This window comes from Sinocyclocheilus anshuiensis, unplaced genomic scaffold (assembly GCF_001515605.1).
Source record: "Sinocyclocheilus anshuiensis isolate Anshui unplaced genomic scaffold, SAMN03320099.WGS_v1.1 scaffold542, whole genome shotgun sequence".
Taxonomy (NCBI): domain Eukaryota; kingdom Metazoa; phylum Chordata; class Actinopteri; order Cypriniformes; family Cyprinidae; genus Sinocyclocheilus; species Sinocyclocheilus anshuiensis.
The window spans coordinates 2,245,702-2,252,780 of NW_015547685.1; the positions used below are offsets into that span (position 1 = coordinate 2,245,702).

General features: G+C 34.8%; 1 pseudogene; it reads right to left on the bottom strand.

Moving 5' to 3' along the window:
* Positions 1 to 7,079, bottom strand: part of LOC107703217 (serine/threonine-protein phosphatase with EF-hands 2-like) — a 17,759-nt pseudogene that overhangs the window by 6,367 nt on the left and 4,313 nt on the right.

Below are 7,079 nucleotides of genomic sequence, written 5' to 3' on the forward strand. Positions count from 1 at the left end.
TTGTAAGGATCATTATTGCCGTTTCCATAAACATCAGCGTGCATTTTACAAACTGTAAATGTATGGTTTTGCTAGTACTTATATGTATTTAAATGTCTGAAACCTAAAATAAGTATTATATGGTTGAAAACACTGAATATTTGTGATAATATGACAAGCACTCAGCGCGTCCGATCTGGCCCTGCGCCAGGCAAAGAACGAAAGCGGATTTAAATTCAGCAGTTGACGTGACACACTGAACGTTCTAATCACACTGGTGTGATCGTATGCATCAAAGGGTTAAAGTGATTATTACATTTTGAATATGGATATTTTTCATACAAAAACGCATCGATTCGCTACAGGAGCCCTTTGTTCACCCCCGGAGCCGTGTGAGACACTTTTTTTATGGATGGGCGCTTTTTATTTAACTTCTTTTGGACAGATGCATGCAACAGCCGCTGAGTGGCATTAAACAGCTTGAAAGATCAAAGACAATTTTTAATATAATTCCGACTGGATTCGTCTGAAAGAAGAAAGTCATATACACCTAGGATGACTTGAGGGTGAGTAATTTGTGGGCTAATTTCATTTTTGGGTGAACTAACCCTTTAAAGGTGCAAAACTACACATGCATTGTATTGGTACAGTTGTTCTTGACCAAGGAGCCCACCAGTGGGCCTCAAATGAACTTAAAATGATTTAAAAAAATTTAGACATTAAAATAAGCCCAAACAACTGAAAAATCAAGCTATTTCTTATTTTAATTCACCTCCTCAAAAACATTTATAGAAGAATTATAAAAGGTATTTTTTACACATGGAAAAGTCATATAAATTAATAAATCTTATAACTCTTTGGGCCTTTTATACATTTTATAAACATGCATTTTTCTTAAAAACAAAGGTTCTTTATTGGTATCGATGCTTCCATGAAGAACCTTTAACATCCATGAAATCTTTCCTTTCCACAAAAGGTTTTTTACAGTGGTGAAAGGTTCTTCAGATTACTAAAATGTTCTTCACATTAAGAAAAAAAAGTTATTTTAAGAACTGTTTACTGAAAGGTTCTTTGCAGAACCAAAAACTTTTCTAACCTTTATTTTTAAGAGTGTATGCCAGGCACAAAAACATTTTATCAGGTAGAAATTGTGAGCAAAAATATTTTATTTTTATAAATATATAAAAACTCTGCATCCTTAATCCTTATCCAGTAAATCACAAACAACTAGAAAATTCATTAGGCCATCGAATATTGCTACGGATAATGAGAGAAAAGGTTGAGAATCACTGTTTTAAGACATTTAGTACTGCAAATCAGTCAAACCACAAACATTATGTACAATATCACAAAACGGTCATCTCATGATAACGCTCTGAATCTGCATATACCAGGGGTGGCGAACTCCGGTCCTGGAGAGCCGCAGCCCTGCAGAGTTCAGCTCCAACCCTAATTAAAACTCACCTGCCTGTAGCTTCCTAGTAACCGCTCAGACCTTGATTAGCTTGTTCAGGTGTGTTTGATTAGGGTTGAAGCAAAACTCTGCAGGGCTGCGGCTCTCCAGGACCGACGTTTGCCAACCCTGGCATATACATTAGTACGTGATGGAGTCTTCCTTTTAGGAGGCCTCAGAGCAGACACATACTATAGAAATACAAATTTTTTTATCATCAGTTAAAATAAGAGGAGATGTTCATGCTTTAACAACATGTTAACCATTTGTTCGACTCACTCTGTGTCTGTCCACTCAAGCTATCAGAGCGAGATCAGTGGTGTCTGAGACTCCTCCATGGACTATCAATCAGCACCCGCTGATCGATTACTGTCACTAAAGGCAACCAGCTGAAGATCTTCTGGAGCAACTTGAGAATTTGCTTCCTATGCAGCTTAATGTAATTAAACAGATGAGAAATTTGAGGAAACAATGCACATCAAATAAACTGCCCCATAATGTGAAGCTTAGAGCTGAAACACGGCAAAAGAACAGAGCATACCACATTACTGATGATGTAATGAGTTATTATCGGATTATCATATTGCAGCAGAGTTATTATCATTAACTACAATTAAAACTATAACCATAAAAATGTCATTACTTGAAATAAAAAAACATTAATTGAAATAAAATAAATTGAATAAATTATTTCATCTAGTTGCATTACTCTTTTTAAGTTGGAGTACTAAAACAACAAACTAAAACTTAATAAAAACTATATAGACATATTTAAAAATAAACAAAAACTAATGACAAAACACAACTAATTACTAAAACTTTAACTTAAATTAAAATAAAAATAAAAAATTATAAAATTAAATCTATTTCAAAATATTAATAAAGCTATAATTAATGCCACTGACCCTAAATCTGCCAAAAAACAAGTTGACTACTAAAGATCAGCCTATTGTCCTATTGCTTAACCTGCATTTTCTTTACTTGAAACCTTTATATATAACACATTATAAAAGTAGTTTTAATACATTAATTATGCCTGGTAATGCATTGATTGTATGATCTCATGAATAAACGTAACCCCTTTTAAAATACATTATAATACTCATCTATTCATTGTTGCACCTTTAGAAAGTCTCATGCATTAAAACACATTATACTAGACAAACAAACCTTCAAATATTATAATGCAGGGCTCTACGCTTATTTTTCTTTTTAGGAGCGCTTGTGCTCCTAACTTAAAAAATTTAGGAGCATATTAACTTCTTGTCTATTTAACTGCTGTATTAAATCAGTATCACATTTACAAACTCCCTTAAAAATCATTAAAAGCTGTCACTCATATTAGCTCATCGCTAGCTCACATTTATAATCAACGAAGCTCTCTACACTGCGCAATGAATCTCTTATTTACACCCTGTCTACACTTTGCTTATGAAAGGATTCATGAGATATGTATGTGATACATTACTCAACGCTGCAAAAATACGTAGAAACCTTTGAAGCTCCCCTCAGCGATCACAATCACAAGTATGATGAAGATCTGGTCAGTCGCACTGGTGCTCCTAAATATGTTTTCATAGTCGCACGCAATAGTTTTCAGTCGCAAATGAAATGGTCGCACTGTAGAGCCCTGTAATGCATTTTAACTTTGGTTACAATTATTTTTGAAAATATATAATGTATTACAACATACATTATGAATGCCTTTACAATGTATTATACATAAAGGCGTTCCCAATTGTCTTTTAGAATACTAGTATAAACATAGTACAAATGACTCAAATGTATATTAAATTCCCTACTAATCAAATGTCAATCAAAAGTTTATTAATTTACCAGCTAGTTAACAGCCAGAAGTTCTTTAAATGCTAATATAAATATAATATCTTTCCAATGTTAAAAACCAATCTCAATTTCCTACTAAGGTGTCATATACACTCTTAAAAATAAAGGTGCTTTAAAAGATTCTTCACAGCGATGCCATAGAAGAACCATTTGTGGTTCCACAAAGAACCATTCAGTCAAAGGTTCTTTAAAGAACCATCTCTTTCTTACCTTTTTATAATCTGAAGAACTTTCTTTCGCCACAAAGAACCTTTTGTGAAACAGAAAGGTTCTTCAGATGTTAAAGGTTCTTTATGGAACCATTTAGACAAAAAGGTTCTTCTATGGCATCGAGTGTATGCAGTCAAATGTTTGTTCATTTATCATCTAGTTAGTTAACAGCCACCAGTGACAGAGTACAAGAATTCTTGAAGCCTGTTCATTGTAATCCTCTTACCGAGGACTGGCCCATATTCACTGTGAAAATAACTGCAGGAGAATTGACCAGAGTTTCCCCTTTTAAACTGTAAGCCTGAGCAGGCCACTTTCTGTTAATAGGTGCTGTTCTTGGAAAGAAAGTGTCAGGAAATCCCTTACTGTTTCATAATGGTAAACAAACTCTGAGGAATTATAGTGCACAGACATTAGATGTAGGCCTACTTACCCAGCAAGCAACAGCCGTCATTTCAGCATCTCGGTTAACTATAGACCCGATATAGTCCAGCTATGTGTAACCCACTTCTATCCCAAATAACCTTGAATTTGGTTTCATGTCGTTTTTTGGCAAAATAACTTGTGAGATGTATGATATTCAATCTTTTAAGCAAAGTCAACAGCATTTACAAGGTGTTTGGTTTCATTTCTTTGACATGTTCAATACGTAGCCTGAGCGTAGCCACGATTCAGCTCGTAGTCAGAGCGGCTATAATGACCTACCTTGTATTTGCTCAGTACTTCTTTGGTGAAGCCATACCTTTGAAGAGAAAATGACAAAAACAAAATTCAAAGTGACAGAAGTTTTTCTCTTAGAAAAAAGGGAAATCAGTCTGACCATTTGATTCAGATGAAAATAGAATCTTTATTCTTGCTCTCTTAGTTCTGAAGTTACAAGCAAAAGTTTAAATGATCATATTATAGTGCCACCTTGTGACCGATCCTCACAAATATTAGTACACTGCCTCATCTAGACCAGTGTTTCTCAACCTTTTTGACTCCAAGGGCCTCCTTTGTCCAATACAATATTCAAATGCCATTCTAAGCTTCTTCTTTTTTTTTTTTTAATAAAAAAGTGAGTTTTTTATTTTTTATTATTTTTTTGAAGTAAATAAAAGATTACTGGAGTACATTTTACATTAAAATACTATTACAATGTGTTATTTGCTGTTTCTTTGTAACTAATTGTGAAATTTACTAGCAATTTCTGAGTGAAAATTGTTTCTACACCAACTTATTTTTCAGTGTAATAATAATAAAAATAAACTAAAAAAAATCTCATTATACATATTAAGCTGGGGTACTGCAAAATGCAAGTACTGTCCAAAGTTTTAAGAGTATCTTAGTGAATACATGTGTTCAGCACATATCCATTACCTCCATTATCCAGATTAATGATGTGATCTTCATGGTTTCCTCGATTAAGATAAACATCTCCAGGATACACAAGCAGGAAAGCAAACAATATGAGCAGAATCTCCATGGAGTCTTTGCCACGGTCCACATAGTCTCCATTGAAAACATAGGGTTTCTCCAGTGACGGCATTCCATTCTGGAAAAATAAACAGACCCCCAAATCCATAGGAACCGATATACTTAAAGACATGCTTTATCAGGCTAACACAATATTGTAGCTGAGTGTGAAATAATTTAATACCTAACTTGTAAAATATTAGTAGCAAGTCTTCTAATTGCCCATGTAAATCACCTGTAATAAAGTCCATAATTTTATTTAGAAGGGGCATTGAATAGTTTTAATAAAAAAAAAACAAAAAAAAAAAACAAACTAAAATGATGTGTCAGCTGCTCTCACCACAAATGGTTATTTCTTTGCTATGGCATGTAGAGACTCGGTTGATATTTGGCAACACTAAAACGATGTGTCAGCTGCTCTCACCACAAATGGTTATTTCTTTGCTATGGCATGTAGAGACTCGGTTGATATTTGGCAACACTCTGAGCAACTTCCATGTTTCCAGAAGAAGCTGAAGAACGTAACGAGAGTGAAGCTGCTGCTTGGAGAAACCAGAAGTGTACATGGTTAAAGACATCTGATTATCATATACCTAAAACATATATTTAATGCATCCTCATGGAGCACCTACTCGTTTGTTTTTAAAGGCCTCTACAAGATCAGCAGCCTGATCCATATCTAAAGGAAAGGTTAGTCGTGGGCCAGAGTAAATGTCTGGCACATCGATATTGGTGTAGCTGAAGTATCTCTCCCACTCTATCTCTGCAAACCTCGTTTTCTCTGAAGATATGTGAGATCAGTTTTCCTACATGGTAGAACATAAAGGATTTGTTTAGCATGGATAAATTCCAGGGGAAGGCTGTATATGTGACCCTGGACCCCAAAACCAGTCATAAGTGTCAATTTTTCGAAATTGAGATTTATACATCATCTGAAAGCTGAATAAATAAGCTTAGGGTTATAGGGCAATATTTGGTCGAGATACAACTATTTGAAAATCTGGAATCTGAGGGTGCAAAAAAATTTAAATATTGAGAAAATCGCCTTAAAGTTGTTGATTTTTTGATTAAAAAAATCAAAAATTAAGTTTTTATATATTTATGGTAGGAAATTTACAAAATATCTTCATGGAACATGATCTTTACTTAATATCCTAATGATTTTTGGCATAAAAGAAAAATCTATAATTTTGACCCATACAATGTACAGGTGCATTTGAATCCTTTAATTTTTCATTTTTAAAAATGTTTGTTTGCTGCCGCGCATTCCTGTGTGTGTAATAAGCAAAGTGTACACACTTATAAGGATGATTTTGAAGTTGGAGGAGAAAATGCGATGGGAGTTTTTCGACATACCCTAACTGTCTTGAACCGAAAAACAGAGTTCACGTAGAGCTAGACAATACAAGCGTTTGAGGATAAAAAGTATATAAATTGTAATTTTTTTTTTTTAGAAAATAATCGATCGTTTCGCTAGATAAGACCCTTCTTCCTTGGCTGGGATCGTTTAGAGCCCTTTGAAGCTGCATTTAAACTGCATTTTGGAAGTTCAAACTTGGGGGCACCATAGAACTGCATTATATGGAGAGAAATCTTGAAATGTTTTCCTCAAAAAACATAATTTCTTTACGACTGAAGAAAGAAAGACATGAACATCTTGGATGACAAGGGGTGAGTACATTATCTGTAAATATTTGTTCTGGAAGTGAACTACTCCTTTAAGGGGGTCATATGATGCGATTTCAATTTTTCCTTTCTCTTTGAAGTGTTACAAGCTCTTGGTGCATAAAGAAGATCTGTAAAGTTGCAAAGACTAAAGTCTCAAATCCAAAGAGATATTCTTTATAAAAGTTAAGAGTCAGCCACACCTAAAACGGCTCGTTCTAACACGCCCCCACATACCTACGTCACTATCTGGGAAGATTTGCATAACACCGCCCAAATGTTCATGCAAAGAAAGAAGGCGTAACTTTTATTCTCGCTGTAGTATTGTTGACACCGCCGCCATGTCGTGAAGGTGCTGTGTGCTTCGTTGTGAAAGCGAAACTACTTTGTTTGGCCTTCCAAAAGAGGAAGATATCTCTTCCGTCATGCCTGGAGCTGATCCGTGCTGGTCACTGAGGAAATACATCAACTT